Raw genomic sequence first — 25,455 nt, forward strand, 5'->3', positions numbered from 1 at the left:
TTTCTTGTAGACATTTCAAGCAATTTGAAGTATAGTTCTTCTAGAAGTAACTAAATATAAACAAGATGGGCACTTTTTTTAAGGAGATTGATATTTCAGAATTGTTGATCACTCCTATACTTGTGAATGAGAGAATATAAGAGACATGGTAATTCACTGAAGGAGAAGAAGAAGAAGGAGAGCATTGCATTACTGGAAAAATTCCATCTTTATAGCGAGACAATACTGAGTTGAAAGCTCAGTCTCCCACTGTGCAACTCTAGGAATTGCTTAAGAGCTCTGGCCTTTGGTTACCTCATCTACTAATGCAGAATAATAACACTTCTGTCTTAAGGTTTAGAGTGTTAAAATAAAGCAGTACTTGGGACATTGAAAAATGCTGAATTTAAAAGTCCTGTTTCATGGGGAATATGAAACTTTCATTCTAAAAAGACTGTACTGTATGAAAGATAAATTTTAGTTATATTGTGGTCCACATTTCAGTTTTGGAGTTAATGTATTCAGGTATGTGCCTGTCACAAAAGGGTTGTGCATTAAATGTTGAGTGAAAACATTGTGGCTTAGACAGAAATCTTGGAATTTAACTAGAAACTTATTTTTTTAAAAAATGAAAGAATAGGAAGAGGTTCATCAGCTCTATCTTGACTATCTCTAGATCTATGATTGATGCAATATTACCTTTAAGTAAAAAAAAAAAAAGCTACATAATTATTTTAGGTTTATTGTATCTTCTTAAGTATGTTTCAAGTACTTTCATTTGTGTTTGACTCTTCAAGACCTTACCTTCACTACAACCCAGTATTTCCTTTGCAAGTGATAATATTAACAGTCTTTCTGAATAACAGAATTTACATTATCTCAGTCCCCGAGAGGACCAGGGGCATGGAAAGATCAGGGTTTGGACACTTACACCCCCTTGTGTTTTGGGAGAGGTCATGGCAACTCGCTGTCCCTATATGCAGCTTGCCTAGCAAGTATCCTTGTGCCTGAAGGAGTGAGATATTAAATAGCAAATTAAAAAAGACATTTCAAGCAATTTGAAATATAGTTCTTCTAGAAGTAACTAAATATAAACAAGATGGGCACTTTTTTTTTAAAGAGATTGGTATTTCAGAATTGTTGATCACTCCTATACTTGTGAATGACAGAATATAAGAGACATGGTAATTCACTGAAGGAGGAGAAGAAGAAGCAGGAGAGGATTGCATTATTGGAAAAACTCCATCTTTATAGTGAGACAATACTGAGTTGAAAGCAATTTGAAGTATAGGGTTAAAAATGAGATTGAGAAGTAAAGCAAAATGGGTTACATTTTAGTACTTTTAACTTCATTTTCCCCCAGTTATTTTTGAACAAAGGGGCACCACATTTTGTTTTTATACTGAGGTTTGCAAATTAGGCAGCTGGTTCCCAAACATGTGGCAGAATGGTCAGACACTTCAGCCTGATCTCCTGTGCCTTCCTCTGAGGTTGCATCTTATAGAACCCAACTTGCCAGTCCCCTCTGCCTCTTTCTTTAACAAATTTCTTTCTGTTTCCTACCTCAGGAACTCTATACTTGCTATTTCTTCCTTCCACTATACCCTTCCTCCTTGTTCTTGATTTCTAAGTATAAGCATCACTTCTTAAGAAAACCTTCTTTAACCATGCTAACTGGAGGAGCTCTTCTCGCACAGAAGTTATTGCTATCACACCTCTCTCTTTTATTTTCCTTATATAACTTAACTACTATGTGCTTATTTTTAATCTACCAATTTTGCTCAATAGGATGTAAAATTCCATGAGGAGATATTTTGTTTATATTATTCAAAGTAATATACCTATACCAGCGGGCAGGGGTGGAAAAGTCCCAGGGCATAGTAGGTACACAGTAATTCCTTGCTAAATAAACACATGCTATTGATTCATTCTAAAAATTTATGAAAACCTACCGTGGCAAATAACACTAGGATTTAAAGGGGATATCAATGTGGCTCTTCTAGGAGTCTCTAATCCAATTGAGGATATGGAAGTAGATATATAATTAAAAATTGTAGGTAACTTTAATGGTTAAAATTAATGTTACAATGTACCATAATATTTCTTGGGCAGCAATATAATTAAGTGGTTTAGAAAAGTTTGGGGCACGTAAGATTACAAGAAACCCCAATTTTTGTATGGTTGTGTTTACATGGAAGAGGTCAGAGACTCAGGAATATTAACCTATGAAAATCTTTATTTTTTTCTCTAAATTCAATAGCTTTTTGGGGAACAGATGGTGTTTGGTTTCATGAATAATTTCTTTAATGGCGATTCCTGAGATTTTGATGAACCCTTCACGCCAGCAGTGTACACTGTACCCAATGTGTAGTCTTTTATCCCTTGCCACCCCCACCTTTCCCTTCGAGTCTCCAAAGTCCTTTGTATCATTCTTATGCCTTTGCACCCTCATAGCTTAACTCCCACATGTGAGTGAGAACGTACAATGTTTGGTTTTCCATTCCTGAGTTACTTCACTTATAATAATAGTCTCCAGTTCCATCCAGGTTGCTGTGAATGCCATTATTTCATTCCCCTTTATGGCTGAGTAGTATTCCATTATATATACATATATCTATCTATCTATCTATCTATCTATCTATCTATCTATCTATCTATCTATCTATGCATCTATCTATCTATCTATCTATCTATCTATCTATCTATCTATATCACATTTTCTTTATCCACTCATTGATTGATGGGTATTTGGGCTGGTTCCATATTTTTGCAGTTGCAAATTGTGCAGCTATAAACATGCGTGGGCAGATATCTTTTTTGTGTAATGGCTTCTTTTCCTCTGGGTAGATAACTACTAGTGGGATTGCTGGATTAAATGGTAGATCTATTTTTAGTTCTTTAGGGAATCTTCACAGTGTTTTCTATAGTGGTTGTACTAGTTTACATTCCCACCAACAGTGTAAAAGTGTTCCCTTTTTACTGCATCCCCACCAACATCTATTATTTTTTAATTTTTTTATTATGGCCATTCTTATAGGAGTGAGATGGTATCATATTGTGGTTGTGATTTGCATTTCCCTGATAATTAGTGATGTTGAACATTTTTCCATATGCTTGTTGGCCATTTGTGTATCTTCTTTTGAGAATTGTCTATTCAAGTCCTTGCCTACTTTTTGATAAGATTTTTTTAAAATTTTATTTCTTGCTGATTGTTTGAGTTATTTGTAGATTCTGGATATTAGTCCTTTGTCAGATATATAGATTGTGAAGATTTTCTCCCACTCTGTGGGTAGTCTGTTTACTCTGCTGACTATTTCTTTTGCTGTGCAGATACTTTTTAGTTTAATTAAGTCCCATCTGTTTACCTTTGTTTTTGTTACATTTGCTTTTGGATTCTTTGTCACGAACTTTTTGCCCAAGCCTATATGTAGAGGGGTTTTTCCAATGTTATCTTCTATAATCTTTATGGTTTCAACTCTTAGATTCAAGTCTTTGATCATCTTGAGTTGATTTTTGTATAAGGTGAGAGATGAGGATCCAGTTTCATTCTCCTATGTGTGGCTTGCCAATTATTCTGGCACCATTTGTTGAATAAGGTGTTCTTTCTGCACTTTGTTTTTGTTTTCTTTGTCAAAAATCAGTTGGCTGTAAGTATTTGGCTTTCTTTCTGTGTTCTCTATTCTGTTCCATTGGTCCATGTGCCTATTTTTATACCAGCACCATGCTGTTTTGGTGACTATGGCCTTATAGTAGAGTTTGAAGTCGGGTATTGTGATGCCTCCAAATTTGTTCTTTTTGCTTAGTCTTGCTTTGGCTATGCAGGCTCTTTTTTGGTTCCATATTAATTTTAGGATTCATTTTTCTGGTTCTGTGAAGAATCATAATGGTATTTTGATAGGAATTGCATTGAATTTGTAGATTGCTTTTGGCAGTATGGTCATTTTCACAATGTTGATTCTACCCATCCATGAGCATGGGCTGTGTTTCCATTTGTTTGTGTCATCTATGATTTCTTTAAGCAGTATTTTATAGTTTTCCTTGTAGAGGTCTTTCATGTCCCTGATTAGGTATATCCATAAGTAGTTAATTATTTTTGCAGGTTTGTGAAAGGGGTTGAGTTCTGGTTTTGATTCTCAGCTTGGTCACTGTTAGTGTATAGCAGAACTACTGATTTATGATGCTAATTTTGTATCCTGAAACTTTGCTGATTCATGTACCAGTTCTAGGAGCTTTTTGGATGAGTTTTAAGGGTTTTCTAGGTATTCGACCATATCATCAGCAAACAACGACAGTTTGACTTCCTCTTTACCAGTTTGGTTGCCCTTTATTTCTTTCTCTTGTCTGATTGCTCTGGCTAGGACTTCCAGTACTACATTGAATAGAAGTGGTGAAAGAGTCTTAACTATAGGAGCTAAGGTGAGGAGGGGCACTGGTCACAGGTTGTCAGGTTAATGATAAAGGAATGGTCAAGCAGTGAATAGTTTTTAAAACTATTCTGGAAGCCAGAAGAGAATAAGTAAATTGATGTGTGATAAAGTAGATAGGATTTCAGCATCTAGTCATGTGCAGAATAGCTTAGTTGTTAAAGGTCACCACATACGCCTAGGCCATCGGTGTATGTATGTGCTATATGTCAGTGTTTCCTGAATCTGTACGAAGCTTAGCCTTGAATTCACCACCCAAACTTTCATGATCCGTCTCTTGATTCCATCATAAGCTCTTTGCTTTGGAATTTATTTTTACTTTTTTGGGATTGACTTATTCATGTTGTTTCTTTGGTCCTGAGCCTTCTTTCCATCAGAGATGGTCTCTTTAATTGCTTATAAATCCACACCACCTATAGGTTCATAAGCTGTAAGGCCCTGAATTCCCACTCTGGCAATACCACTAGGTTTCCTTTTACTCCAGTAGAGCAGTGTTAAGACTGGAAACTTGGCCAATAAGTGACGAGATGGACAGGAAATGAATGATTCTGAAATTACCAGCATGGATTTAACATCTATTTTAAGTTCCAATTGAATGCAGCAAACAAGTAGCAGATTTTGGAAGGAACAATCCACAATCCAGAATTTTAGAATCACACAAACAGTAAACTGGGTTATGACCACTGATTCCAGGAAAAAATTAAAAAGTGCCACTTACTCTCTGTTTTGGTTTTAGGCATTTTCTGGGATCAGGTTTCCTTGAAGTAGAGCCTCAATTAAGACAATGCCTAAAAGTAGAAAAGAGAGTGCTATGGTTTAAACATTTGTCCCCTCCAAGAGTCAGGTTGAAATTTAATTGGTATTGTAACAGTATTAAAAGATGGGGCTATTAAGAGATGATCAAGCCATGAAGGCTTTGCCCTCATGAATAGAATTATTGCCATGATAAAAGGGCAAATTTGGCCTTCTTTTGCTTCTCTCTTGACTCTCTTCTACTTTTCTGCCATGTGAGGAACAGTGTTCCTGCCCTCACAAGGATGCAGCCTTCAAGGTGTCATCTTGGAAGCAGAGACTGGGCCCTCATCAGACACCAAACCCGTTGGCATCTTAATCTTGGATTTCCTAGCCTCCAGAACCGTGAGCAAATAAATTTCTGTTCTTTATAAATTACCCAGTCTATGGTATTCTGTTACAGCAGCACAAAATGGATCAAAACAGATGGTATATGATTAGGATAAATCTATACATGAGGGAGGAAGGAGGATAGGGAAAAGAACGAAGCAAAATAAAGACTTGGTTTCAGGTGTCAAACCTCAGTCTGATCCTACAGGGAAGCACTGGAGCATAAATTCTATCACAGAGTCTGTCCTGCCTTCAGGAGGGGTGCTTTTGTAATCTGCATTTGTCACTCATTGGGTCAGGGTCACCTAAGGTGAAGGGTATTTCTCTCAGGCACCTCCAGTGAGGTGATTAAAAGACCCTGTGGGCTTATCTGTCTGAAAAGGTTGAAATATGAACTCATGAGCTGTTAGCAGCAGCACCTATAGCAGCAGGTAAAAAGGATCCCTGAATATCTGGGAGGGGCACCAGCAGTGGCTGCAATAAGGATCCAGCTGGCAGAAGTAGATATAGATGGACAGATAAGTGATTGCAGCCAGAGAGCAGAGTCTTCACATCCTTTGAAAGTTGTTCATTTCAGAGCAGCCAGAGTACACAACAGGAATAAAGTAGAACCATGCACATATTAAATGCTATATAGAGATCAAGGAAAACAAGCTAATCAGCTTGGGCAGGTAGATGTTGGATACCTTTAAGACCCACAGATTTGTTAGATTTCTAGGAACTAATTGCAATATCTTAAGGAAGAAAAGGATCATGATAAATTGAGGCAAGGGAGTAAGACATTCACAAGAATAGTGCCTAGTTATTCATTTCTGTATTGAGCACACATTTATAGAGTAAAAACTGTTTGAAATTGCTGTGATCGCATGGCATCACACAGTATATCATTATGAGCAGAAAATTTACGTTTAATTTTCCTTGTATTTTATACACTATTCATTACTTTCATGTATATTGCTTTATTGAAATTTCAAAATCTCTTTTGAGTGGAAGAACTGTGAGATGATGCACACGGAAAAAGTTCACTTTTAAGAAGAACAAAAGGAATTCATTTCAGAAAACTGGCTCTAAGTGAACTGTATAAAACATGTAACATCTTTGAAAAATTCACCACTTGTTGGGTGAAGAACAAGATGTTTCTTTGTAGCTCTTTTTAAAGTGAACCCTTTGAGTAATGACTGCATTAGAACTTCCCAGAAAAAGGAGGTTAAATCACTATAGACAGACGGATAAGCGTAAATGACAGAGAAGCAGAAAATATATCTATTGATCATTTGACAATAGTCTTGACCAGTATTTGTAACACTGAATACACTGAAGGCATCGTGTTTTTTGAAAGTGTATACACTTTGGATTCAGACACACTTGGTTTTAAATAACAGTTTGGCTACTCATGTGTGTGTGACCTTGGGTCAGTTACTTAAACTCTCTGAGTTCATTTTCCTCATCTGTTCAATGGTTGTTTCACAAGCACAGGTATTTATGAGGATAAATAAAGTGACATTACATATTATTTGACATAGAGTTAGATTTTCAGAAATTGTTAGAATGCTGTCTCTCACTCCTCAAAACCTGAAGTTCTGTCTGTTTGCTTCACAAGGCAAGTGAAATATTTCCATTAACTTGATCATCCCAACTCTGTTGGTGGCAGAAGATATACTGCAGCCTCCACCTTGGAATTGGTGGCTATTAAGTGGATGATGAGCAGGCTAGATTCCTTAGTATCCCTAAGGATACTAAGATGGTGTGAAAGCTGGTAAACAATGAGGGCGAAAGTGAATCAAAGGTATTCAAAGATAAAGGATATAGTAAAAAAGCACTATGATTCCCAATGAAAGAGCTCACCAAATAACCGTTGATTCATATATAATGCATTTCTTAACCATATAAAAGAGTCATGTTAAATTAAGAAAAAAGTAGACTTACATGTTATACAGTTTTTTTCTCTCTTGAGAGCTAAAATATATGATATAATCTCTGATTATACCTTGCCATTTACACACAATCTTCAACAAATTTATTTCCAGCATTTTATACAGAGCCTTTAGTCTTATTTTTTTTTCCTTTCATAATTGAACCACAGTTGACTGGGTTTAAATCTAATAAGAGCCTGATTGGGGTTAAAGATGTGCCCTGATGGGAATGCCTAATGATTTCATCTTTGTTTCAAGTGTATTAAGCTTATGAGACCTATGATTTTTATCACTATTACCAGCGTTTTCAATGTTCATTTTCCACTCATTTTGGCAAAATAATAAGGGCAAAGAGCAAAAAATATTCAAATAATTATATAAAGCCTGCTCTTACAGACAAAGATGGCATGACTGCCCAAACAGAACTCTTGGCTGTCAGGCAGTGCCACCACACATTAGTGCAAAATGTTCGTTGATCTGCTGATGTATGAAAGTCTGGATTTGGCATACAAAAGGCACTTTGGAGTGTCGATGTATAATGCATGAAAGTGTTGGCTGTTCAGAAGCTGAAAATATGAAAGTCAGGGACAGCCTGTATGTATATGAACAAAGAAAAGGAGACAGATATAGTAAACCCTGGCTGACGTTGTCCTGTAGGTGTTAAAGAAGACTTCAGAGTGGAGGTGGTTTTCAGTACAGTCCTTGGGGGTGAGTAGACCTGGAGCAGAGATTGGCCTACAGTCTAAATGTGCACCCATCTTGGAACTGTCAAAGAGCATGGCATATTCAAGAAGGGTGAATGCAGAACATAGAGTGTGGAAAGAGGCTTAAGGAAGGCAATTCGGGAATAGAATTTGAAGAGCCTTGCATGATATGTCAAGAGGTTTGTATTTTATTTTGCAAATCAACAGGTCTTTTTGTGTTTTTGAAAATGAATTCATTGGCATCATTTGGCATAGGTGATTTTAAGAAAAAATTCAGAGTTCATGCTTCTCAAAAAAAAAGCCACACTAGTGGCTTTTCCCCATCTATTGAGGCAACACTTGGCTGGAATAGGGTTGCTGCCCTTTTTACGTAGGGCTTCTGCTGTTCATCTTCTTTCTTCTCCTTGGCAAGCTTCATTCATCAAATGACCAGCCTCGCCCTGGTTGGCATTTAACTTGATGGGCTCTGAATGTGATAGGGAAATATAAGTGGCCTGCAAGTAAAGAGTAATCAGAGAAATTAATTTAAAACTTTTATCATAAGTTGGGTACTTTGGCTAGCCTCTCTGTAGTAGAAACATGTGTCTGATAGCCACATGGAAGATGGTTTGGGAATGCACTTATTGAAGAAAGGAAGGGAAACTAGGAGGTTATTTAGAAATTCTAAGTGAAAGGTGGAGAAGACCTGAATATCCTCTGTATTTTTGTATAGTCCACATATCTAGACATTGCCTTCCATATAAAGGTGCTTAATAAATATTGATTGGATTAACATATATGCTAATAAACATTTCATCATTTTGTGGACATTTTCATACAGTCTTTGGGTCCTAGTTCATTGTTTCCTAAGCACAGGTAAAGGAGGGGAATTCAGTGACAGCCCCAAGTAGAGACTGACATCAGAGATTTTATTTAAATGCTTTTCCATGTTTGACCTGATACAGATTGATGGATTATTAAGTTGTTTCTAATTCTATGCTAATTTTGTACAACATTACTCTCAAAGTCAATAATATGAAATGTGTGAATATTAATAAAATTAGTCACTTTATATTAATGCTTTTGTCTTTTTATAAAATGTCGAGATTCTAGGAAATATTTATAAAATATAGATAATGTACACATGATCATTATTCAATGGATGTTTATGTACATATCACACAATTACAAGATGGAACATTATCATTCCATATCACAAATCTGTGCTCCTTTTTCTGAATTCATTCCATGCCATGGAATGAAGAGAAAACCACCACTTTGAACTTGTTTATTATTTCCGTGTGTGTGTTTATTATTTCTGTGTGTGTGTGTGCGTGTGTGTGTGTGTGTGTGTGTATTTTTTTAAGCGACTGGATCTCACTCTGTTTCCCAGACTTAAGTGCTGTGGTGCAATCATGGCTCTTTGTAACTTCAAACTCCCAGGCTCGAGTGATCCTCCCATGTCAGCCTCCTGAGTAACTGGGACTACAGGTGCACACCATTATGCCCAGGTAATTTTCACCTTTTTGTAGAGAAGGGGTCTAACTATGTTGTCCAGGCTGGTCTCAAATTCCTGGTCTCAAGCAATCCTCCTGTCTTGGCCTCCAAAATTTCTGGGATTACAGGCATTGGTAACCATGCTCAGGCCCTCTGTTTATTTTTTAACTGCATGTTTTTAACATTAAACCATATATTGCTTGCTTTTGCATGTTGTCTTTAACTTTCCATAAGTGGATTAATACCATATGTATTCAGGACTTAGTGTTGTTCACTCAGTATTAGGTTTCAGGGGTTTAGATATATTGATGCAGGTAATTAATTGACTTTCCATTGCTCTCTAGCATTTCATTGCATAATCACACCCTGATTTACTTGTATATTATATTTTTAATTGCTACTTGCTATTATAAACAATGCAGTTTTGAATGTTCTTAATTACATCTCCTGATGTGTGTGTGTACATATTTCTTTAGGATTTAAACCTAGAAATTGAATTTGTGGATCATAAGAATTGTAACTGTTCAAATATAACAGACAACTTCAAACTACTTCCCAAAGTAGTTTAACAACTTACATACTACAAGCATTGTGTACATGTATCAATATTCTGTTTGCATTGCATGCTTGCCAACACTTGCCATTGTTAGACTTTTACATTTTTTGCACATTTAGTAGGTATGTAATGTTACCTTGTAGTTTTAATTTACATTTCTCTGAAAACTAATGCTGTTTGTTACTAATTTTTATTAACTATTTGAATTTCCTCCTTCTGAAGCATCTGTTTAGTTATTTGGCCTATTTTTTCTCCTGTTTTCTTATTTATTTGTAGAAGTTTTTTAGAAATTCTGGATTCTAGTACTTTGTTATATATGTTGAAAACACATGTTAAAACAATAGACACCATTCAGCTAAGAAGAGAAATTGAATGTGATCCAATTTTTAATCTTACCTTGTATGGCTTACACTTTTTGTATTATTAACAAAAAGTTCATTTATGACTGTTTATAAAAATATCTTCCTATATTATCTAGCTTCTTTGAAAGGTGGTTTATAATCAGTGATAGGACTTTGACATGTGTTCTTGAATGTATGTTTCTGAAAACTTTGAAAATTGTGACATTAGCATACAGGAAAAACACTTTCAGGATTCATGGAAAGCTTGAATGTTCATGAATATCAAGCAGAACAGAGTTGACTGAAGGAACTGAACTAATATGAGACTAAAGTAATCTTTTTTGACTTTGCTTAAAACATTGTTGATCCTTTGTTTTGTTTTTCAGAGTCAAGGATACTTTCTTTTGAGCTATTTACAGCTTTTAACAATTGAGTAAAGTATACTCCTGTGAACAGAATTTGTTTCTCTCTACCTGATTTATCCAGAATTTGGAAACTAATTGTAAGTATTCTTAACTAATGACAATATGATTATTTGCATAAGTGCAATAAGAATGTTCTCTTTTGTAAGAGGACACAATTGGAGAAACTGGCTATTTTACCAAGACTTTAACTGGAATGGTGTGCTTTCCTTTAAGGAATCAAACTTGACTTATAGAGCCAATAAAAGTCCTTTGGGCAAACTGGTCTTATATCTTGTCTACACAGTCCCTGTGCCAGGTTCCTGACCTGTGGCAAGTAAAGAATGTCACTTTCTGACAGGCCTAGGAGCCCCAAGTTATCTTGGGACCTCAAGAGGAGAGGAATTTACTCAACTCATGGGTATTTTAAGGTCCAAACCCACGGCTGGGTTCAGCTTTAAAAAAAAGTCTTATCTGAAATTCCTTTTATGGAGCAAAGTTCAAAGTCAATTTAAAAAGCCTCTGTAAAAAATATTATTGCTACACTTTACACAAATAATCAGTCCAAGTATATTAAAGCAAGTCAGTCTTACCATGATTTGTCTTTAGTGAAAATGGGAAACTGGAGAGAAAAAGTTATGTTTCAAGGACTATGGTACACCTGTTTTAGGTTCCAGTCTCATCAGTTGCTTTTGGTTTTTTTTTCCTGCAATTTAGACTGATCTTGCTCATTCCTGTGAACCAATCAGTAATCTCTGACTGCAGCTCAAAAGAAGCAAGAGAGATGGGTCATGTAAAAATCGAGATCAGTATTCTAATTCTGGACACATATTGGAATCAGCTAGCATCCTGTATCAGCTTGGTTCCAACAGTTGCCCACTTCATAGAAAGACTTCTTCTCATTTAGTTTACTTGGGATAGTTTTACTTATTTTACTTTACTGTTGTGGAATATTTTGCTCTTGTACTCTTTGTGTAGAAATACAGGGTAAGCTTACCAAATGTTTTCTTAAATTGAACACTTATTTATCTTCTAGATATCCTTTTGTTGGAACTTAAGAGTTATAAATGGCCCATGCCATACTGATGTTTTCTGACTGAGCTCTTCTCTATCTTGAATGCAAGAGACCCATTAGTTAGGCAGGAATGTTATCCCCCCTAATTAGCCTGAACAAATTACAGAAGATGGATCTTCATCCCTCTACAACCCTTAGCATTAAGAGTTTCCTTATAAAATGGAGGGGGAAAATGTCAGAGACATTTGAACCAGAGCAACTTTGTCTTGAATAGGGGACAAGTAAAATGAGGCTGAGACCTATTAGGCTGCATTCCCAGGAGGTTAAGGCATTCTAAGTCACAGAATGAGACAGGAGGCCAGCCCAAGATGCAGGTCATACAGACCTTGCTGATAAAACAGGTTGCAGTGAAGAAGCCAGCTAAAACCCATCAAAACCAAGATGGAGATGAGAGTGACCTCTGTTGGTCCACACTGCTACACTCCCACCAGCGCCATGACAGTTTACAAATGCCATGAGAACATCAGGAAGTTACCTTATATGGTCTAAAAAGGGGAGGCATGAATAATCCATCCCTTGTTTAGCATATAATCTAGAAATAACCATAAATATGAGCAACCAGCAGCCCTCGGGGCTGCTCTGCCTATGGAGTACCCATTCTTTTATTCCTTTATTTTCTTAATAAACTTGCTTTCACTTAAAAACAAATATATATATATATAATCTAATAAAAGTTTTATCATACTTAGGTTCCTAATGCCATGGATTATTTTCTGTGAAAGGCATGAGTTAAAAATACAGATTTATTTATTTTTTCCATATGGATAACCAGTTGTCCCAGCAGTGTTTACAATACATTTCATCTTTCTACCACTGATCTGAAATGTCACCTTTGTCATAAATCAGGTTTCTTTATATTGGTGGGCTTTTTCTAGACTATTTTCTTTGGACTATTTTTTGGTCTCTGTGGTAATGCCACACTGTCTTAATTTCAATAATTTAAAAATAAAAATTCTTGAAATCTACTGATACACTCCAATTTATTATTTAGAAGAGTCAGCAATTCCTAGTCCTTTAGTCGTTCATTTTTAACCAACTCGTCAAGTTCTACATAAAGAAAATCTAGTTAGAAACTGTATTTTATTGACAAAAAGAGAGATTCAATATCTTTATGATGCAGAATCCTTCCACTTATTAATATCCAATTTATTTAATATCTCTCTAGTTTAATTCTTTAATTTTTAAATAAATTTTATAATTTTCTTCATACATTTTTCACAGATTTTTGTTAGATTTGTTCCTTAGACTCCATATATTTCTATAAAACATTAAATGACACTAAAAATTTTGTTCATTCTAAATTTGTGATTCATGCATAAAAATGTAATTGCTTTTTGTTTGCTACTTTGTATCTTGCAAGCTTGCTACACTGTCTTCTAATCAATTCTAATAATATGTCTGTTGATTTTCCTTGGCTTTCTAATATGTTGATCATTAAGGAAATTTTTATTTTCTAATTTCCAATGCATATACTTTGATTTATTTTTCTTGTTTTATTGTCCTGGCCATCACAACTAGTACAATCATGAATAGAAGTAATGATAGTCAGTACCATTGTCTTGTTTCTGATGCTACAGGGCAAGTTTTCAGTATTTCATTGTTGAGAATCATGTTAGGTATAGGGTTTTTTTCTAATTACATTTATCCAGTAAAAACGTTTTTCTATTTCTTGTGTGCTAAGAAAATCTATCATGCTTTGTTTGGAAAAGACCCTATGCCATCTTGTTCTCAAGAAATAGTAACTTTATAGGTAGAATTGATTGTTCATAGTTATTTTTGTCCTCACATTTAATGTAAACTTTAATTCTGGCTTTGATTGAGTCAACTATCAGCCTACCCTTCACTCATTGACAAATAATTTGCTTTTCAATTCTTGTAAGATTTTTTTCTTTGTCTTTGGTTCTGCAGTTTTATTATTGTAAGTCTAGTGAGAATTTCTTTTCCTTTATTTACCTTGAGAATTCTGAGGCTTTTTGAATATGTAGATTGATGTCTTTCATTTGTATAAGACAATGCTCAGATTTATTTTTTTCAAATATTTCCTCTACCTTAGTTTTTTTCTTCTTCTGTGTATGTTTCTGTAAACTCAAATCTTAGCTTGAGTTTTTCACAGCATGCCAATAGGGTGAATTAAGCTGCAGACCCATGTGAAGCTGGATTTTGTTTATAAATGTTATTAACTTAACTTTGCCTTTACTATAAAGATTGGACAATTGGGAGGCCACAGATTTTTAGGGGTTTTCTCTTAGACTCCTCATTAGTTTACTAATTCCATGTTTATATATTCCTCATCTATTATTATCCATTGCATTTTACATTTCAATTATATGTTTTATTTTCATAAGTTGTCTCTGGTTCTTTTTCAAATCTGCTTGGCCATTTCCTTTAATAACATAGTAATTTTTATATTCATATTTTAATACCACTTTTATTTTAAAAATATATTAGATGTATTTATTTAATATTTTATTCTGATAAATCCATTTCTGCTATTCTATGCTTGTTTTCTCATTTGGTGTCTTCTTTGGCAGAGTAGGAGTAGGTTATGCAATTTGATCTTATCTTTTTCTAAATATTATTTGTGGGAAATACTCCAGTCCAAGATGAAGGTACGTGCTCAAGAGAGTTTCAGTTTGCCTCTGTATAGCATCTGTGTGTATTACCTACTTTGGAACAAATGTAAATTCAGTTTTTGGTGTAAGATTTTCAGAATAACAAGTCATGTGAATTTAGGCTACAAACCCATGTGAAAACTAGCTTTTACTTATGAAAACTCAGGGTAATGTGTTTACCTTCACTTTTACTTATAAATATTGGACCTCTGGGGTCACAGCTTTTTAAGGATTTTCTCTTAGGCTCCTTACCCCAGCAGGCCTTAGGCCTTTACAAGGCCTCTGTGTCTTGTTCTTTGAGTTCTGGAAGATCATGTTAGAAACATCGGAGGTTTACTTTGTGTAGTAAATCTTTCAGGATTAAACCTAGCCTCAATAATTAGCTTAATACTCTATTTCCCACTTTAATTTAGATTTTACTTTTAATATTCCTTATTTTCTTTTGAATTAATCAATTTAAGAAGATATCTGGCATTTTCAGAAGTTTTTCAGTGGGAAAGTGGGTGTTCCATATTTCCAGAAAGGAAAGTCTTAGTATTTGCTTTTTGACTGGCAAATATCAATATAAAACTTAGAAAAGAAAAAAAGTTACCATGGTTTTTTAGTAATTCCTTATAGCAAGGATGTTCTCAGCACAGGCATGCCAGGAGTTAGTGATTCCTGACTATGGAGAGTTGTGTGGGACAGAGACCAATGAGAGCTGCTCCCAGTGGAAAGGTTAGTTTTGGTGAGGGCCCCAGGGAGTTTCACTGTGCAATGTTTAAAGTGACAGGAATAATGTTAGCATGTGTATCCCAGATAGGATTGCTGGATAAAATCAGGACATCCAGTTAAATTTAAATTTCAGATGAACAATAATTTTTTAAAACATATGTTCCCATATTCTCTTGCATCCAGTCATCTCTCATTACAAATATCCAAGTAGCATTGGATATGATAGAATATATGATTTATGAACACTCCATTGTGACTTACTGAAAGTCTCAAAGAAATAGTCTTCAAATTTCAGTGTGCAATACGAATCACCTGGAAGATCTTGTCAAACTACAGAAGCTGATTCAGTAGGTCTGGGATGGAGTATGAGATTCTGCCTTCCTAACATGGATGGGTTCTGCTGTGTCAACATGGAAACTGCTCAGCAAGTAAGAGAAATGTCAAGCAATAATCTCTGCTCAACAGGAAAGGACTTCTTGCTGCTCCCTCCTGGAGCCTTCAAGGCAGAATTAATTTTCTCAGGTTCTGAACTTTATTATTAAGTATGCACATAAATATCACTAATAAAATGTGACTGTGTGTTTTATAGACCCAATTCTTGCAGCAAATTCTCCAAAATACCACCTCACTATTTAAAATGCTAAGGTATTGGAACCCACTACTGTTCTCTTTACCACTTTGTATAGATATAAGTAGTTTAGGATATTTCACAGATAACCAAATAAATATCACTTTGCTATATATTATATTCCCTGGAGCAAGTCAGTAGAAACTTCAAATGGAGGAGTTATTTCAGATAATCAAATTTCCATAAAGCCAAAGCTTTATATCCCAATATATTGGAGCCAGAACTGGATGAGTGTTAGGAAACCCTATATCTTCTATTGAAGGAAGTTTTATACCTGTTGAATTTTCACGTGAGCTGGATGTAACTTTAAATGCAGAAACTTTAGAGTAACAGGTATAGAATGATAGAGACATGCTATAATAATTTCCATATGTATTTACCTCCCTATCTGTTCTAACCTCTCACCAGTTTCAGACTGCATTTATGATACAAAAATGGATGGGAATGCCTGGAATATGCGGAGCAACTCTGTGGGGTCAGATTTTTCAACATTTTGTTAGAGGTTAGAAATGTTCTCTTCATCCTTGGGAAAACCTGTTCTCAGTTTTTCCATGAGATGAGTACATCATTCATTCAAACTTATGAAGAGTTCAAAATATCCATAATGGTACAATATAACATGACTAAAGAGTGTGAGCTCTGCATTGTCTTTTCATCCTGTCTTTTTTGGTCTGTAGGTGAATTTTAAAATTTGCTTCTTTTCCCATTGTAGTTCAGTATTGGTCATTGTTTGCCATTATTGTGAAATTTTGTTTTATTTATTTTTTCCTAGAATTACTATAAAAATAAATACAAATAATGGTACTCTTTTTCCTAATTCATCAAGTGTCATTTCTTTTGTGTGTGAATGGGTATATTACATTAATGGTTTCTGTGGTATAATTCTGTAATTAATATTTATATATTAGCTACAGTATCTGTTCTTAGGAAAAAAGAATTACATAGTATAAAACTGAATGTTTTAAAGCATTCAAGTAAACCAAAAATATTTCCTCAAAAATGTGTTGAAAGGATGTAACAATCCAGCATGTGATTTTAATTAATGTCCAAGTAACTAAAAATGTATTTAGTTCATAAAGAAAACATATTGACATCTAATTATGGATCATAGAATTTGGTGCAGCAAAACTGTAGTGCATCTGTTCAGTGAAAACATAATCATGGAGAATACGAAATGGCACAATTTATAATGAAAATTGAAATAATGCACAAATAAGACCATTAAAAAATCACAGTGTGAAACCAAATAGAGTTGGGTTTTAGCAAGAGAAGATTGGTAGTTCTAGATTCACTGGTAACAGAGATTGTCAAATTCATACAAAATGTACTCACTATGCTAATTTTAATGGTAGCACAGCAGAATATTCCCTCTTTTCTTTTGTAATGAAATTCAAAAATTTAAAGTAGAAGTGGGAAGTTGGCACCATTAGCCCACTTTAATATTTTCTGACTAATAACATAATATGTATAGTTTTAACTAAGGATTATTTTTTGATAAGTCATTTTTAAAAATTAATGATGCTGTAGACTAACAGATGCCAAGAATAGTAACATTATATATTGTATAAATGACATTATTTTTACAATATTACTGGCTCAACCTCCTTTCCTCTCTCTATTGATTTGGCTTATGCCCTCACTTCCTCTCACATAGGATTTCAGTATCATTGATAGCCCATCAACTGGTTTCCTTGATTCATAGTGGATCCCAGAGCTTCTGGTCTCTTTCTTTTTCAATCTCTTCTGTAATTTACAGAAGTGGTTCTCAGATTTGAGCTTGCATAGAGTACTTTTACCTGGATTACTTGATAAAGCATAGAACAGTGGACTTCCAGAGATTCTAATCCACTTATTCTGGGAAGAGGCCTGAGAATGTCCATTTCTAATGAGTTCCCAGGTGATGCTGATGCTGCAGGTTCCGGGACCACATTTTGAAAACTACTTCCTTGGAGCCTTATAAATTACCTTAAAGCCAGTCTTGCCCTAATACTCCCATTTCTACAATGCTTTGTTAGCTTGTAGTAGTCTTTAGAATCAAGCTAAACTTGGCAGGGTATTTAGCAATTGCTATCATGTTCCCCACCCACTCCAAGTCTGTCTTTTCTGCTCATCTTTAAGTTGTTTTCCCCTGGACCCTTAACACTATATCACATAGAGTAACCAATGCATTATTCTCCATATTGTTCAGATATTCTCCATATTGTTCAAATATGGAGAATTCTCCACAATTTTCCATATTGTCCAAATGGTTTCCTACCTTCATCGCATTGTTACATTACTCCAATTAACCTAGAAAGCTCTTCTTTATCTCTATATTTCAGTCATACAAGTTTCAGCCCAAATATTTCATCCCCCATAAGCCATCCTTGGTTCTCTTTCATTTACTTAGGTCACAAGTAATGTGTCATTTCTCTGAAATGTTTCTGCATTTCATTTCTCTTACATTTAATTTCCACTTTCTCTACATTTTATTCTTTTTACTTAGATACATATCTAAATTCTTCCATTAGCTTGTAAGGTATTTCAGAGCACATTTTGGGTTTTATTATCTTTTCTAACACAATATCTTAGAAAGAGAAGACATTAATATATATGTGTGGATTTCTGTTATTTATATAATAGTCATGAAAATGGCAATAATAAACATGATATTATATGATAATAACAGCAACTAATATCTACTGGATTCTTATTATGTGGCTAGGCATGTTTCTAGTTTCACTCATTATTTCATTTAACTTCTTCATTATCCTCATATTTTCATTCTTATTTTATAGGTGAATAAACTGAGGCACCAAGAAGTTAAGTGACTAGTCTATAGTCACCCAACTAATAAGTAGAGTAGCTGGGATATGATCTCCATTAATAAGCCTCAAGAATCAAATGTCCTGATTCCTTAGATAGTGAAACTTCTAGTACCAAAAATGAAGATGCTTAAAACTTTGTTGCAAAATAGACAGATATGTCTACACTTATTCTGTAGTTTAAAAAACTCTCTAAACAATGATGACCACTGACTCATATTCAGTAGCAAAGTAGCTTCGAGTATTCTTCCAGTTGTAATTCTTGGTCCATTCCACTTATATGGTCACTTATACACAGTCACATGAAATCTAAAGTACCCATTGTCTTGTTCCTATGAAGGCATGGTAAGGCATGTTTCTCTAAGAGTGGACTCTGGCCTCCTTGAATCAGTACTACCTTAGGTGTTTGGGAAAAATACAGTCTCAGAATTAACCCAAACAAATTAAATTTGCGTGTCTTCCCCAAGTATCCTGGTGGTTCTTATGTACACTTTTTTCAGTGTAGCTCTCTCTCAGGATCATCAAACTCATGAATATGACCTATCAACACCATTCTTTCAGTACATGTGGGATGAAGCACGGGGAAGTCAATTCTAATTGGTGACAGCCATGAGTTAGGTTTCACATAGGATGCCTATGAAGGCAAAAAGTCCAAGTGGAGATTTGTTTGGATTACCAGGGATTCTTTTAAAATGATAGTAACTTGGAGAGTTAGTATAGGTTATTTTAATCAAGTACTCAAGTCCCTTTCCTTTTAACACACATAGAACTAGGCTGTTCTAACATTTCTCAGTCTGAGATAATATACCACCACCTTTTAAAGGAAAACAAAACAAACACCTCTTTGATCTTCATAGTTGACTCAGATTATATTTAATATAAAGTTTCTTAAATATTGTACAAACATAACACAATGTTTACATTTTATATAGCTATAAAATTAAGCCTAATGTTTAATTTCAAACAAAACTATAGAAACATAAAATTCAAGTGAGAAACATTTAAAATCAGGCAGAATTTTTATTGAAACTATATTTCTCCTATTATATTTAAAAGTGACAAATGTACCTCTTTGTTTACGGTGTCACTTGCTATCAACTTAATTTTTATGCTTTTGAGAGCATAAGGGGCTATAATTTAATTCATCAGCATTATAACTATTTCTCCTTTTTAACAGTTTTTTAAAACTACTGTTCTATTATTTTCATGGGCCAATTTAAGAATATGTATGCAATATAAAATATAGTAATACAATTGATCAAAAACTAAATAAGAAATTCTCCAGAATATATTTGTCCTTATGTGCACTGATAATGAACTATCTTAAGATAGTCTGTAGTCAATGAGCACTTCAAAGACTGGCCTTTTCTGTCTGTCAGGGAAGTTTTTCTCTGGTCAGTATGTTTCTACAATTGCAAGCTTTTTGATAACTCAATGTCATTCAGAATGCATGCTGGGCATCATTTGACCTTCAGTCACTTAAAATGCATTCAAATGTAACTTAAGTACCTAGTCACAGGTAGTCATGTAGGTGGGATGGAATATGCAAATATCAACTTTCCAAAATTCTTTTAGAAAAGAAAATATAACACTAAAACAAAACAAAACTTCCAGAGCTCCGAAACCAAAATGAGTAGACCTTTGCTCTTGGGGTCTTTAGAAACCTGAAATCATTCATTGGAGCACTGGTTTGGATTGGGAGTAGAGTAAATGAGGAAATTAATATAGAAGAAGACAAATTTTGGATCATGGGCACCTCAGGGGGTAGGAGATTTAGATATTTATAAAAAAAAAAAGGGGCTTAAAGAAGGAAAGAATCCTGTAAGGAGAACATTGGAAAAGTAAAAAGTAAACCACTGGCAATCTTCTCTATTATTTTATGTCCTCTCTTGGCACTTTCCTTTCAGGCCACTTAAAATCGCACAGTCAGGCAACTCTATGCCATACAATAGAGGACTTCTGATACAAGTAAATTGAACAAAGCAGCTTAATATACTCAGGTTGATTTTTTGGAGTCTCCATTCTGCTATAGCATATAGTGACAGGCTTGCATATATCACATGTGTCATTCTATCATTAATATATATGTGTGGATTTCTGTTATGTAATGTAACTTAAGTACCTGGTCACAGGTAGTCATGTAGGTGGGATCGAATATGCAAATATCACCCTGGATTTCTAATTGCTTAAGGTCTTTTGAATATCTTCATTCACTATATCAAATCGATAACACTTCCAGGAATAAAGCAACAAAGTTGGCTTTCCTGGCTTCAGAAAGAAAATTTTATCTTAAACATCCTTTATGGATACAAATCTGAATTAGTTCTGAAGAGTCCCATATTGAAAGAGTTTAAAACTATTTTTCTCCTGAAACTTATTTTATTGTATAATAACTCACTTTGTGCAGACATCCTTCCTCAGATCTAATCTAAACCCTCTGTACTGCATTTTATTCTTTTCCCTTTGTTCTGGCTCAGCAATCAGAAGAACAGATGGCCATCTTCTGTCAGTACTTGAAGACTGTTTCTAAGAAACATTAAGCCTCCATCAGGCTCACTTGTTAATGCAAAAGTCCCACTCAGGACAGAAGCTGGGACAATCTTTGAAGTTGTCAGGTAAGTCTTAAAGCCCTAGTTTTACTTTTCCTTATTTTCAGTCACTTAATATCTTCAGTTTTTCTGCTTTTCTCATCCATAGCTTATCAAACAGTCTTCAGATGTATAACTGTTAACCTTATCCACATTAAAGTGTAAATGATTGCTACAGTGTAAAATGTAAGCTTTTGAAAAGGATGCCTAAATTTTAACAAAGAGCATTTTTTCTTACATTTATGTTTTAATTGCAGGGTTACTATATAAATTAGATAAAGGAAGGTAGAAGACTACTGTCAATATCACTGAAATCATTTTGTGTAGGTGATCAGATAAAATGCTCCATATTTTTACAGTAGCTCCCTTCAGCTGTGATTTGTTCAACAAGTATTCATTGAACATCTAGCATCTGGGACCTGGGAATCTAGCAGTGAATTAGACAATGTCTTAGCGAAGTAGCAAAGTAATATCCTTTTGGGTGTAGAAACCCAATAGCGAACCAACAAGAATAAGAAAATACTGGGTGTGAAAAATGCAGAGAACTAGTATAGGGTGGGGTGATAAAAGAGTGACTGCCTGGCTACTTTAGATTTGGGATTCAGGAAAGGCTCTTCCCGGGTAAGTTGACATCTGAGTTGGAATCTAAATAAGAAGGCAGAGTCAGTCCTACTCAATGAGGGAGAACGGTGCTCCAGGGAGAGGGAAATATACCACAGTGTTGTTTTAACCATAGTACACTCATACCTCATTTTATTACAGTGCAGTCAAACCTTATTTCATTGTACTTTGCTGTATCAAGCTTTGCAGATAGTGTTATTTTTACAAGTTGAAGGTTTGTGGCAATCTCACATTAAGCAAGTCTGTAGTATCATGTTTCTGATAGCATGTACTCGCTTTTGTCTCTGTGTCACATTTTGGTAATTCTTACAGTATTTCAAAGTTCTTCATTATTATTGTACGATCATTACTGTCATATGTTATGTTGTTATGGTAATCTACCATCAGTGATTTCTAATGGTACTATTGTCATTGTTTTGGGGTGCCATGAACTGCAGTCATAGAAGACAGTGAACTTAATCAATAAATGTTTGTGTTCTGACGGCTCCACTGACCATTCTGCAGTCTTCCTCTCTTTCCTTGGGCCTCCCTCTTCCCTGGGATAAAAATATTGATGTTAGGCCAGTTAGAAGCCATACAATAGCTTCTAAGTGTTCAAGTGGAAGGAACAGTTCCATGTTTCTTACTTTAAATCAAAAGCTAGGAATGATTAAGCTCAATGAGGAAGACATATTGAAAGCTGAGATAGGCTGAAAGCTAGGCCTCCTGCACCCACCACACAGTTAGCCAAGTTGTGAACGCAAAAGGAAAAATTTTGAAGAAAATTAAAAGTGCTACTCCAGCATACACACAAATGATAAGAAAGTGAAACAGTCTTATGGCTGATACAGAGAAAGATTTAGTGGTCTGGATAGAAGATAAAATCAGCCACAATATTCCCTCAAGCCAAAGCCTAATCCAGAGCAAGGCTCTCACCCTCTTCAATTTTCCGAAGGTGGAGAGAGGTGAGAAAGCTGCAGAAGAAAAGTTGGAAGCTAGCAGAGGTTGGTTAAGGTTTAAGGAAAGAAGCTGTTTCCATAACATTAAAATGCAAGGTGAAGCAGCAAATTATCTGGAAGATCTAGCTAAGATCATAGATAAGGGTGACTACACTATGCAACTGATTTTTCCATGTAGATGAAACAGTCTTATATTGCAAGAACATGCCATCTAGGGCTTTTATAGCTAGAGAGAAGAAGTCAGTGCCTGGCTCCAAAGCTTCAAAGAACAGGCTAACTCTCTTGTTAGGGGATAATGTAGCCAGTGACTTTAAGTTGAAGTCAGTGTTCATTTACCATTCTTAAATTTCTAGGGCCTTTAAGAATTATGCTATCTACTCTGCCTATGCTCTATAAATGGAAAAACGAAGGCTGACTGACAGCACACCTGTCTATAGCATGGTTTATTGAATATTTTAAGCTGACTGTTGAGACCTACTGCTCAGAAAAAAAATTCTTTCAAAATATTACTGCTCATTGACAATGCACCTGTTCACCCAGAAGCTCAAATAAAGATAGAGGTACAACTAAATGAGTGTTGTTTTCATACTTGCTAACACAGCATCCATTCTGCAGCCCATGGATCAAGGAGTAATTTCAACTTTCAAGATTATTATTTAAAAAATACATTTCATAAGGCCATAGCTGCCAGAGACATTGATTCCTATGATGAATCTGGGAAAAGTGCGTCAAAAAAATTCTGGAAATGATTCACCATTATAGATGTCATTAAGCACATTTGCAGTTTAGCAGAGGAAATCAAAATATCAAGATGAACAGGAGTTTGGGAACAAGTTGATTCCAACTCTCACGGATGACTTCAAGGGGTTCACGACTTCAGAAGAGGAATTAACTGCAGATGTGGTGGAAATAGAGAATTAGAATTAGTGGAACCTGAAGATGTGACTGAATTGCTGCAATCTCATGATAAAACTTGAAAAGATGATGAATTGCTTTTTATGTATAAGCAAAGAAAATGGTTTCTTGTTATGTAATCTACTCCTGGTGAAGATATTGTGAATACTTTTGAAATGACAACAATGGATTTAGAACACTACATAAACATAGTTGATAAAGCAGTGGCAGGGTTTGAGAGGATTGACTCCAATGTTGAAAGAAGTTCTGTGAGTAGTAAAATGCTATCAAACAGCACTGCATACTACGCAAAATCTTTTGGGAAAGAAAGAGTCCATAGATGGTGTAAACTTTATTGTAGTCTTACTTTAAGAAATTGCCACATCCACCACTGCCTTAGGTAACTGACATTCTGATCAGTTATCAGCCATAAATGCCTAGGGAAGACCCTCCACCAAGCAGTAAAAAATTACAGCTTGCTAAAGGCTCAGATGATTATTAGCATTTTTTAGCAAAAAAGTATTTTTAAGATATGTATTTTTACAACATAATTCTGTTGCACACTTAAAATTAAAAAACTACTTTATAGTTTAAATGTAACTTTTCTGTGCATGGGAAAACCAAATAACATGTGTGACTCGCTTTATTGCTATATTTGCTTTATTGCTGTGGTCCGGAATAAACTGTGCAATATTCTCAAGGTATGCCTATAATATGTTGCTTCCCAATGGTTCATTTGTCTACGAAGACCTATAGATATTTATACTATTATCCAATACAAACATTTTTCATTTTTACATCTTTAGTATCCTATGTGGTTTTCCTCATTAAGAATAAGAATCAGCAACGCACAGTGGCTCACTTCTGTAGTACCAGCACTTTGAGAGGCTGAGGCGTGAGGATCACTTGAGCCCAGGAGTTCAAGACCAGCCTAGGCAACATATAAAGAACCAATCTCTAAAAAAATTTTTTTTGATTAACCAGGTGTGGTGGCATTTGCCTGTGATTCCAGCTACTCAGGAGGCTAAGGCAGGAAGATCTCTGAGTCAAGGAAGTCAAAGCTTTAGTGAGCACTGATTTTGACACTGTATTATAGCCTGGGTGACAGAGAGAGACCCCATTTAAAGCAAAACAAAAAACAAACAAAACAATAATAATAATAATAAAAGACTAAGAAGCAACAATCATTCACTTTATCATATATTTTTTACATTTCACATTTTATTTAAAAACTGTCATGCTATATTCTCACCTTCAATGAACACCACTATTCTGTATTTGGTATCTTTATCAAACTTAATTTATAAGTATCTTTTGGATTTTTCCAGGTTTTTGATGAAAATAGAAGTCTAAATTTGGACTTTACTATTATGATGAAGTTCTTGAGGAGTATGGTAGGAGGGAGTAAAAAGAGGAATTTTTTTTTCAGTTGTGAAAATTTAACATATCTCTTTTTTAGGCTATATGTTATAAGAATTTGTATAGGTTATAGTTGAGAGGGATGAAGCTTGAAATAGCACTGAGGTAATTTTTTAAATCATCACTTGTATCAACAAAATCCTTGTATAGAACAAATCTGTTTAAGTTTTGGACACCTAGTGTCGGTACATGCTACTTACTGATTGGCCAATATTCTGTGGTCCCATATCAGCTACTTTCAACTTT

The 25,455-nt window shown here is 35.0% G+C and overlaps 2 long non-coding RNA genes across 2 annotated transcripts in view; one reads left to right on the forward strand and one right to left on the reverse strand.

The window, feature by feature from the left end:
- The window catches only part of LOC134730425 (uncharacterized), a 72,120-nt gene that overhangs the window by 43,753 nt on the left and 2,912 nt on the right, over positions 1–25,455 (reverse strand). The window contains exon 2 of the long non-coding RNA XR_010112185.1: positions 25,410–25,455. This is a non-coding gene — a long non-coding RNA (uncharacterized LOC134730425). The remainder of the gene's footprint in view (positions 1–25,409) is intronic.
- Positions 3,860–25,411, forward strand: LOC117980245 (uncharacterized). The gene is made up of 5 exons (XR_008625340.2): positions 3,860–5,540; positions 9,515–9,632; positions 10,902–11,017; positions 21,227–21,364; positions 23,250–25,411. It is a non-coding gene; the product is annotated as an uncharacterized LOC117980245 (long non-coding RNA).

The sequence above is a fragment of the Pan paniscus genome, chromosome 4 (genome assembly GCF_029289425.2).
Source record: "Pan paniscus chromosome 4, NHGRI_mPanPan1-v2.0_pri, whole genome shotgun sequence".
Taxonomy (NCBI): domain Eukaryota; kingdom Metazoa; phylum Chordata; class Mammalia; order Primates; family Hominidae; genus Pan; species Pan paniscus.